Genomic DNA, 11409 nt, shown 5'->3' on the forward strand with positions numbered 1-11409 from the left:
GTATATGTGTATATATAAAATATATGTATATATATGCGTATATCTATATACACACACATCTACACATCCATCCTTTTTTTTTTTTTTTTTTAGAGGCAAGGTCTTGCTCCATCATGTAAGCTGGAGTGCAGTGGCACAATCATAGCCCACTGAAGCCTTGAACTCCCAAGCCATCCTCCTGCCTCAGCCTCCCGAGTAGATGGGATTACAGGCATGAGCCAACACGACCAGCCCTCATTGCTATACATTTTTGATAATTGTCCTCTTCCTGACATATACTTTCCTGTGGCAGAATTTAGAGAGGCAGAATAGTATATGAGTTGTATAGTAGAAATAACATGGATGTGCCGGGCACGGTGGCTCACGTCTGTAATCCCAGCACTTTGGGAGGCCAAGGCGGGCGGATCACGAGGTCAGGAGATTGAGACCATCCTGGCTGACACAGTGAAACCCCAACTCTACTAAAAATACAAAAAATTAGCCGGGTGTGGTGGTGGGCGCCTGTAGTCCCAGCTACTCTGGAGGCTGAGGCAGGAGAATGGTGTAACCCGGGAGGTGGAGCTTGCAGTGAGCTGAGATTGCGCCACTGCACTCCAGCATGGGCGACAGCAAGACTCCGCCTCAAAAAAAAAAGAACATGGGTGCTGAAATCATGGGCTCTGGGATTTTGTTTGTTTTTAGAGACGGGTTCTCACTATGTTGCCCAGGCTGGTCTTGAACTCCTGGGCTCAAGTGGTCCTCCCACCTTGGCCTCCCAAAGTGCTGGGATTACAGGAGTAAACTACCATGCCTGGCTGCAGGGAATTTTTTGTTTTGTTTTTGAGACAGGGTCTCACTCTGTCACCCAAGCTGGAGTACAGTGGCACAATCATAGCTCACTGCAGCCTTGAACTCCTGGGCTCAAGCAATCCTCCTGTCTCAGTCTCACTTGTAGCTAGGATTACAAGTGCATGCCACCACTCGTGGCTCCACTCCATATCTTTACTCCTCTTTATAGTAATAGTCCTTGAAAGATTTCACTATACTTGCTATTTCCATTTTTTTTTATTCTCCTCAACACTTCAGTCAAGATTTTGCCTCCACACTCCACCAGCCTTACTCTTGGGAGGTGCCCAGTGACCTATGTATTGCTAAATCCAGTGGTCCATTGTCAGTCCTGATCTCTGTGCAACAGCAGCATTTGATGCAGTTGATTACTCTCTTCTGCTTCATACATGCTTCCAGGGCTTTGTTTCTTCTTACCCTTATGGTTGTTCCTCCTGTTCTCCTCAACTCTTAATATTGGAGTATCCAGGATTCAGCTCTTGGTCCAGTGTTTACACACATTCCCTTAGAAATCTTACCTAATCTTGTCATTTGAAATCACATCTTTGTGCTGACAAATCTCAAGTTGTTGTCTCCCACTTGACTTCCCTTGAATTTGGAGTCATCCGGTACTCTTTTTGACGTCTTCATTATTTCAAGTTGAGCATGTCCCAAACGCATTCCAGTCTGCTTTCACAGACCTCCTCCTCCACATGCATTCTGTCCCATCTCAGTTGATGGTAACTGAATCCTTCCAATTAGGCCAAAAACTGTGGAGTCATACTGACTCCATAACTTCTCTCTCAACTCACCTCTAATTCATCAGGAAATACTCTGGTGCTACCTTTAAAATATCTTTAGAATCTGACCAGTTCACACTGCCTCCATCATGACCACCTGGTCCTCTCCTACCATCATCTCTTACCTGGAATACTGCAGTAGCTTTCTAACTGGTCTCAGGCTTCTACCATTCCCCCTCTCCCCAGAGTCTGTTCTCAACAGAATAGTGAAAAATTCTTTCAAAATGTAATCAGATCATGCCATTGCTTTGCTCAAAACTCTTCAGTGGCTTCCCATCTTCCTCGGAGTGAAAGCCAAAATTCTTTCCGCAGCCTACAGGGTCTCGTGATGCATCCCCAAGTCACCTTGCTGACCTCTGCCCTTGTCTTTGCCTTCCTTGCTGTGCTGCAGCCACACCAGCCTCTCTGCTGTTCCTCAGACACACCAGGTGTGCTCCTGCCATAGGCCTTAGAATTGCTGTTTCTCCTGCCAGAAAAGCCCTTCCTCCTCCTCAACCACTGTATGAAAGTCATTCTCTTGAATGACTTTCTCAAAATCTCCCCGAGTACACCATCCAATCCCTTTACCCTCTGTTTTTCCAGAGCATTCTAACATTCCAGAATTTTCTCTGATATATCCCAAACCACTCACTACAACAGCAATTGTCACAGTGAGTGCTCACATAATTACTGAATGTATTAATTATGTTGAAGATGTGAAGGAAGATGGTAGTTTTGAAAATGATGTACCAGGAGGGAGGAGCCAAGATGGCCGAATAGGAACAGCTCCAGTCTACGGCTCCCAGCATGAGCGACGCAGAAGACTGGTGATTTCTGCATTTCCATCTGAGGTACCGGGTTCATCTCACTAGGGAGTGCCAGACAGTGGGTGCAGGTCAGTGGGTGCGCGCACTGTGCGCGAGCCGAAGCAGGGTGAGGCATTGCCTTACTCGAGGAGCACAAGGGGTCAGGGAGTTCCCTTTCCTAGTCAAAGAAAGGGGTGACAGATGGCACCTGGAAAATCGGGTCACTCCCACCCGAATACTGCGCTTTTCCAACGGGCTTAAAAAACGGCGCACCACGAGATTATATCCCGCACCTGGCTCAGAGGGTCCTACGCCCACGGAGTCTCGCTGATTGCTAGCACAGCAGTCTGAGATCAAACTGCAAGGCAGCAGCGAGGCTGGGGGAGGGGCGCCCGCCATTGCCCAGGCTGGCTTAGGTAAACAAAGCAGCCAGGAAGCTCGAACTGGGTGGAGCCCACCACAGCTCAAGGAGACCTGCCTGCCTCTGTAGGCTCCACCTCTGGGGGCAGGGCACAGACAAACAAAAAGCAGTAACCTCTGCAGACTTAAATGTCCCTGTCTGACAGCTTTGAAGAGAGCAGTGGTTCTCCCAGTATGCAGCTGGAGATCTGAGAAAGGGCAGACTGCCTTCTCAAGTGGGTCCCTGACCCCGACCCCCGAGCAGCCTAACTGGGAGGCACCCCCCAGCGGAGGCAGACTGACACCTCACACGGCCGGGTACTCCAACAGACCTGCAGCTGAGGGTCCTGTCTGTTAGAAGGAAAACTAATAAACAGAAAGGACATCCACACCAAAAACCCATCTGTACATCACCATCATCAAAGACCAAAAGTAGATAAAACCACAAAGATGGTGAAAAAACAGAGCAGAAAAACTGGAAAAGCAGAGCGCCTCTCCTCCTCCAAAGGAATGCAGTTCCTCATCAGCAAAGGAACAAAGCTGGACAGAGAATGACTTTGACGAGCTGAGAGAAGAAGGCTTCAGACGATCAAATTACTCCGAGCTATGGGAGGAAATTCAAACCAAAGGCAAAGAAGTTGAAAACTTTGAAAAAAATTTAGAAGAATGTATAACTAGAATAACCAATACAGAGAAGTGCTTAAAGGAGCTGATGGAGCTGAAAACCAAGGCTTGAGAACTACGTGAAGAATGCAGAAGCCTCAGGAGCCGATGCGATCAACTGGAAGAAAGGGTATCAGCGATGGAAGATGAAGTGAATGAAATGAAGTGAGAAGGGAAGTTTAGAGAAAAAAAGAATAAAAAGAAATGAGCAAAGCCTCCAAGAAATATGGGACTATGTGAAAAGACCAAATCTACATCTGACTGGTGTACCTGAAAGTGACGGGGAGAATGGAACCAAGTTGGAAAACACTCTGCAAGATATTATCCAGGAGAACTTCCCCAATCTAGCAAGGCAGGCCAATGTTCAGATTCAGGAAATACAGAGAACACCACAAAGATACTCCTCGAGAAGAGCAACTCCAAGACACATAATTGTCAGATTCACCAAAGTTGAAATGAAGGAAAAAATGTTAAGGGCAGCCAGAGAGAAAGGTCGGGTTACCACAAAGGGAAGCCCATCAGACTAACGGCGGATCTCTTGGCAGAAACTCTACAAGCCAGAAGAGAGTGGGGGCCAATATTCAACATTCTTGAAGAAAAGAATTTTCAACCCAGAATTTCATATCCAGCCAAACTAAGCTTCATAAGTGAAGGAGAAATAAAATACTTTACAGACAAGCAAATGCTGAGAGATTTTGTCACCACCAGGCCTGCCCTAAAAGAGCTCCTGAAGGAAGCGCTAAACATGGAAAGGAACAACCGGTACCAGCCGCTGCAAAATCATGCCAAAATGTAAAGACCATCGAGACTAGGAAGAAACTGCATCAACTAACGAGCAAAATAACCAGCTAACATCATAATGACAGGATCAGATTCACACATAACAATATTAACTTTAAATGTAAATGGACTAAATGCTCCAATTAAAAGACACAGACTGGCAAATTGGATAAAGAGTCAAGACCCATCAGTGTGCTGTATTCAGGAAACCCATCTCACATGCAGAGACACACATAGGCTTAAAATAAAAGGATGGAGGAAGATCTACCAAGCAAATGGAAAACAAAAAACGGCAGGGGTTGCAATCCTAGTCTCTGATAAAACAGACTTTAAACCAACAAAGATCAAAAGAGACAAAGAAGGCCATTACATAATGGTAAAGGGATCAATTCAACAAGAAGAGCTAACCTAAATATATATGCACCCAATACAGCAGCACCCAGTTTCATAAAGCAAGTCCTGAGTGACCTACAAAGAGACTTAGACTCCCACACATTAATAATAGGAGACTTTAACACCCCACTGTCAACATTAGACAGATCAACGAGACAGAAAGTCAACAAGGATACCCAGGAATTGAACTCAGCTCTGCACCAAGCGGACCTAATAGACATCTACAGAACTCTCCACCCCAAATCAACAGAATATACATTTTTTTCAGCACCACACCACACCTATTCCAAAATTGACCACATACTTGGAAGTAAAGCTCTCCTCAGCAAATGTAAAAGAACAGAAATTATGACGAACTATCTCTCAGACCACAGTGCAATCAAACTAGAACTCAGGACTAAGAATCTCACTCAAAACTGCTCAACTACATGGAAACTGAACAATCTGCCCCTGAATGACTACTGGGTACATAACAAAATGAAGGCAGAAATAAAGATGTTCTTTGAAACCAATGAGGACAAAAACACAACATACCAGAATCTCTGGGACTCATTCAAAGCAGTGTGTAGAGGGAAATTTATAGCACTAAATGCCCACAAGAGAAAGCAGGAAAGATCCAAAATTGACACCCTAACATCACAATTAAAAGAGCTAGAAAAGCAAGAGCAAACACATTCAAAAGCTAGCAGAAGGCAAGAAATAACTAAAATCAGAGTAGAACTGAAGGAAATAGAGACACAAAAAACCCTTCAAAAAATTAATGAATCCACGAGCTGGTTTTTTGAAAGGATCAACAAAATTGATAGACCGCTAGCAAGACTAACAAAGAAAAAAAGACAGAAGAATCAAATAGACGCAATAAAAAATGATAAAGGGATATCACCACCGATCCCACAGAAATACAAACTACCATCACAGAATACTACAAACACCTCTACCCAAATAAACTAGAAAATCTAGAAGAAATGGATAAATTCCTGGACACATACACTCTCCCAAGACTAAACCACGAAGAAGTTGAATCTCTGAATAGACCAATAATAGGATCTGAAATTGTGGCACTAATCAATAGCTTACCAACCAAAAAGAGTCCAGGACCAGATGGATTCACAGCTGAATTCTACCAGAGGTACAAGGAGGAACTGGTACCATTCCTTCTGAAACTATTCCAATCAATAGAAAAAGAGGGAATCCTCCCTAACTCATTTTATGAGGCTAGCATCATCCTGATACCAAAGCCGGGCAAAGACACAACCAAAAAAGAGAATTTTAGACCAATATCCTTGATGAACATTGATGCAAAAATCCTCAATAAAATACTGGCAAAACGAATCCAGCAGCACATCAAAAAGCTTATCCACCATGATCAAGTGGGCTTCATCCCTGGGATGCAAGGCTGGTTCAATATACGCAAATCAATAAATGTAATCCAGCATATAAACAGAACCAAAGACAAAAACCACATGATTATCTCAATAGATGCAGAAAAGGCCTTTGACAAAATTCAACAACCCTTCATGCTAAAAACTCTCAATAAATTAGGTATTGATGGCATGTATCTCAAAATAATAAGCGCTATCTATGACAAACCCACAGCCAATATCATACTGAATGGGCAAAAACTGGAAGCATTCCCTTTGAAAACTGGCACAAGACAGGGATGCCCTCTCTCACCACTCCTATTCAACATAGTGTTGGAAGTTCTGGCCAGGGCAATTAGGCAGGAGAAGGAAATAAAAGGTATTCAATTAGGAAAAGAAGAAGTCAAATTGTCCCTGTTTACAGATGACATGATTGTATATCTAGAAAACCCCATTGTCTCAGCCCAAAATCTCCTTAAGCTGATAAGCAACTTCAGCAAAGTCTCAGGATACAAAATCAATGTACAAAAATCACAAGCATTCTTATACACCAACAACAGACAAACAGAGAGCCAAATCATGAGTGAACTCCCACTCACAATTGCTTCAAAGACAATAAAATACCTAGGAATCCAACTTACAAGGGATGTGAAGGACCTCTTCAAGGAGAACTACAAACCACTGCTCAAGGAAATAAAAGAGGATACAAACAAATGGAAGAACATTCCATGCTCATAGATAGGAAGAATCAATATCGTGAAAATGGCCATACTGTCCAAGGTAATTTACAGATTTAATGCCATCCCCTTGAAGCTACCAATGACTTTCTTCACAGAATTGGAAAAAACTACTTTAAAGTTCATATGGAACCAAAAAAGAGCCCGCATCGCCAAGTCAATCCTAAGCCAAAAGAACAAAGCTGTAGGCATCACACTACCTGACTTCAAACTATACTACAAGGCTACAGTAACCAAAACAGCATGGTACTGGTACCAAAACAGAGATATAGATCAATGGAACAGAACAGAGCCCTCAGAAATAATGCCGCATATCTACAACTATCTGATCTTTGACAAACCTGAGAAAAACAAGTAATGGGGAAAGGATTCCCTATTTAATAAATGGTGCTGGAAAAACTGGCTAGCCATATGTAGAAAGCTGAAACTGGATCCCTTCCTTACACCTTATACAAAAATCAATTTGAGATGGATTAAAGACTTAAATGTTAGACCTAAAACCATAAAAACCCTAGAAGAAAACCTAGGCATTACCATTCAGGACATAGACATGGGCAAGGACTTCATGTCTAAAACACCAAAAGCAATGACAACCAAAGCCAAAACTGACAAATGGGATCTAATTAAACTAAAGAGCTTCTGCACAGCAAAAGAAACTACCATCAGAGTGAACAGGCAACCTACAAAATGGGAGAAAATTTTCGCAACCTACTCATCTGACAAAGGGCTAATATCCAGAATCTACAATGAACTCAAACAAATTTACAAGAAAAAAACAACCCCATCAAAAAGTGGGCAAAGGACATGAACAGACACTTCTCAAAAGAAGACATTTATGCAGCCAAAAAACACATGAAAAAATGCTCACCATCACTGGCCATCAGAGAAATGCAAATCAAAACCACAATGAGATACCATCTCACACCAGTTAGAATGGCAATCATTAAAAAGTCAGGAAACAACAGGTGCTGGAGAGGATGTGGAGAAATAGGAACATTTTTACACTGTTGGTGGGACTGTAAACTAGTTCAACCATTGTGGAAGTCAGTGTGATGATTCCTCAGGGATCTAGAACTAGAAATACTATTTGACCCAGCCATCCCATTACTGGGTATATACCCAAAGGACTATAAATCATGCTGCTATAAAGACACATGCACACGTATGTTTATTGCGGCATTATTCACAATAGCAAAGACTTGGAACCAACCCAAATGTCCAACAATGATAGACTGGATTAAGAAAATGTGGCACATATACACCATGGAATACTATGCAGCCATAAAAAATGATGAATTCATGTCCTTTGTAGGGACATGGATGAAATTGGAAATCATCATTCTCAGTAAACTATCGCAAGAACAAAAAACCAAACACCACATATTCTCACTCATAGGTGGGAATTAAACAATGAGAACACATGGACACAGGAAGGGGAACATCACATTCTGGGGACTGTTGTGGGGTGGGGGGAGGGGGGAGGGATAGCATTGGGAGATATACCTAATGCTAGATGACGAGTTAGTGGGTGCAGCACACCAGCATGGCACATGTATACATATGTAGCTAACCTGCACATTGTGCACATGTACCCTAAAACTTAAAGTATAATAATAATAAAGAAAAAAAAGGAAAAAAAAAGAAAGAGATGCATGTGTACAAAAAGAAATGATGTACCACAAGAACTAAATTGATTTTGAGCACCTCAGCATCTGCAACAGGATGAAACCGATGCTTTTGGAATTCAGAAAGTCATAAAGAGAGAAAAGGCAAGAAAAGAAGTACAATTAAATGTGTTGTGTATACAGTTAGGTCAGCCAAAAGGGGAGCAAGTTAAAATAATTTGCCAGGAAACAAATTGCAACACAAACATTAAGCCCTTCACTGAAGCAGTGAGGAGTAGAATTGATTGAAGAAAATCAGTGATGCAGAAGAGAGGTTCAAGAAGCTGCCACTGAACACAGAGGAAAAACATCAAAACTGTAAATGGACAGTGTGATGTTAGATCTAGGAGACCAAAAAAAAAAGACTACTAAGAATTACATAGTGTTCCTGTGGAAGAAATCCAAAAAGAGTGAAACAAAGCAATCATCAGAAACATTATTCTTTGATGTATTCTTTAATGAACACTTAAGTTTTAATAAAGTCCTTCAGGAGAAAAAAAAATTATCAAAAGACACAGTAAGTTACCTTGTAGTAGAGTATATGAATAATAAGATTAAAGGGGTAAATTCTATAAGCATTGAGACCTGAAAAATGTGTTACCTACAAGGAAGCAAAAATTAAGCTTGCTTCCATCTTTTCTGCCACTGAATTATAGAATACTAAAACAGCATCTGTAGATTTTTGAGAGGATACAGCTGTGACTCAAGAATTTTTATACCAAACCAGTTGTCACTTAAGAATGAAAACCAGGCCAGGCACGGTGACTCAAGCCTGTAATCCCAGCACTTTGGGAGGCCAAGGCAGGCGGATCACAAGGTCAGGAGATCGAGACCATCCTGGCTAACATGGTGAAACCCCATCTCTACTAAAAATACAAAAAAAAAAAAAATTAGCCGGGCGTGGTGGAGGGCACCTGTAGTCCCAGCTACTCAGGAGGCTGAGGCAGGAGAATGGCGTGAACCCGGGAGGTGGAGCTTGCAGTGAGCCGAGATCGTGCCACTGCACTCCAGCCTGGGCGACAGAGCCAGACTCCATCTCAAAAAAAAAAGAAGAATGAAAACCATTGAGGATTCTATGGACCATTGGAAAATTTTTTAAAAAGAATGCAAACCAGGCTGGGCTCAGTGGCTCTCACCTGTAATTCCAACACTTTAGGAGGCTGAAGCAGGAGGATCACTTGAGCCCAGGAGTTTGAGACCAGCCTGGGCAACACAGTGAGACCCTGTCTCTACAAAAATTTAAAAAATTAGCCAAGCATGGTAGCGCATGCCTGGAGTCCCAGCTACTCAGGAGGCTGAGGTGGGAGAATCATTTGAGCTCTGGAGGTCAAGGCTGCAGTAAGCCATGATGGCACCACTGCATTCCAGCCTGGGTGACAGAGCAAGACCCTGTCTTTAAAAAGAAAAAAAATGAAAACCACAAACACAATATTCTTAAAAATATGATAGTTCAGAAAACATAGCGTCCTTGTCTCTTTTCCTGATAAAAAGTACTGGAAAATTTACGTTATACTGGCAGCTAAGAGAGAAATCAAAATTGAGAGTTCAAAAACAGATAATTCTTCTACTTGAAACCTTTTGATGAAGTCTCATTGCACTTACAGTGAAAACTGAACTGCTTACCTTCCTTGATCTCATCAGTTGCTGCCAGGGTAGCATTCTGTTTTACATCACAGCACACTCAAAATAATTCAAGGAGAATTTAATAAAGGTAAATTTATAAAGGTAATAGGGCTTAAAGAAACTACAAAGGATAGTACACCTTGAAGGGTTGAGGGAAGGCAGAGGTTACCAAAACCTGGAAGGACAAAGTCACGTGGAGAGGGCTACCTTGACTTTTGGCCAAGGGATGCAGCCAGCCTAAGGTGATCTTACAGGGAGGATGCCAGGGGAATAAATACCCTGGCCTAGTTGTTGTTTTATTCCCTGTGATCTGATGCTAGGACTCTACTTTTTTTCTTTTTTCTTTTTTTTTTTTTTGAGACAAAGTCTCACTCTGTCGCTCAGGCTGGAGTGTAGTGGTGCAATCTTGGCTCGCTGCAAACTCTGCCTCCCAGGTTCAAGCGATTCTCCCACCTCAGCCTCCTGAATAGCTGGAATTACAGGCACGTGCCACCACACCAGGCTAATTTTTGTATTTTTAGTAGAGATGGGGTTTCACCATATTGGCTGGCCAGCCCGGTCTCAAACTCTTGACCTCAAGTGATCCCACCTCGGCCTCCCAAAGTGCCGGGATTACAGGCATGAGCCACCACGCCCAGCCAGACTCCCCTATTTTTGAACCCCATTGAAAAAGGGCAAGGAATCCTAGCGGTGTAAGCCACACTGGTCACCATCCTGAAAGGAGGGTAGAAAGTGCATCTGATGCCCAGATTCCATTCCCCAGCTATTATTGTGGATGTTGTTAACGTTGGCTGCCAATGGCTCACATTTGCCCCCTTCTCTGGAGAACTGCTGTCAGCCAATGGGAGCCACCTCACCTCTGAATTATGTCCCATTCCTGGGGGTACCTTGGAGCCAATGGTAGACTGATATTGGGGTCAAAAAGGCTGAACCCCTTATCTGAAGGTGGGACAACTCCATGTTGTGATATATGCTTCAGATGCCACACATACCCTTGAATCTAGCCAAGGCTAGACTTTACCTGAGACCATTTTTGCTTGGCCTTTTCCCTTCATTGTCTTGCATCTCTTAGTCTCTTACATAGTTGAACACTCCTTCAATAAATCACATGTACCTGAATCCCTGTAGCCAACTGTTTCTAAAGAGCCCAACTGAAGAGGGTTAGTACCAGTATTGGTCCCAGAAAACAGGTTCTAAGGATGGGATTCTGGAATTAGATCACCCACTGAAGAGAGAGCAATAAGGATCACATCACTGGTGGTAGGTGGGGTAAGTACTGATATCAGTAGTCTCTGACATGCAGTAGCAGTGCCATTCATTGCTAAAATGTTCACCTCTGGTGAAGTGAGAGGGATACAAGTAGAGGGGAATGTGAAAGTCATGCCATCTCTGGCATTTGA

Source organism: Gorilla gorilla, chromosome 1, assembly GCF_029281585.2.
Source record: "Gorilla gorilla gorilla isolate KB3781 chromosome 1, NHGRI_mGorGor1-v2.1_pri, whole genome shotgun sequence".
Lineage (NCBI taxonomy): Eukaryota > Metazoa > Chordata > Mammalia > Primates > Hominidae > Gorilla > Gorilla gorilla.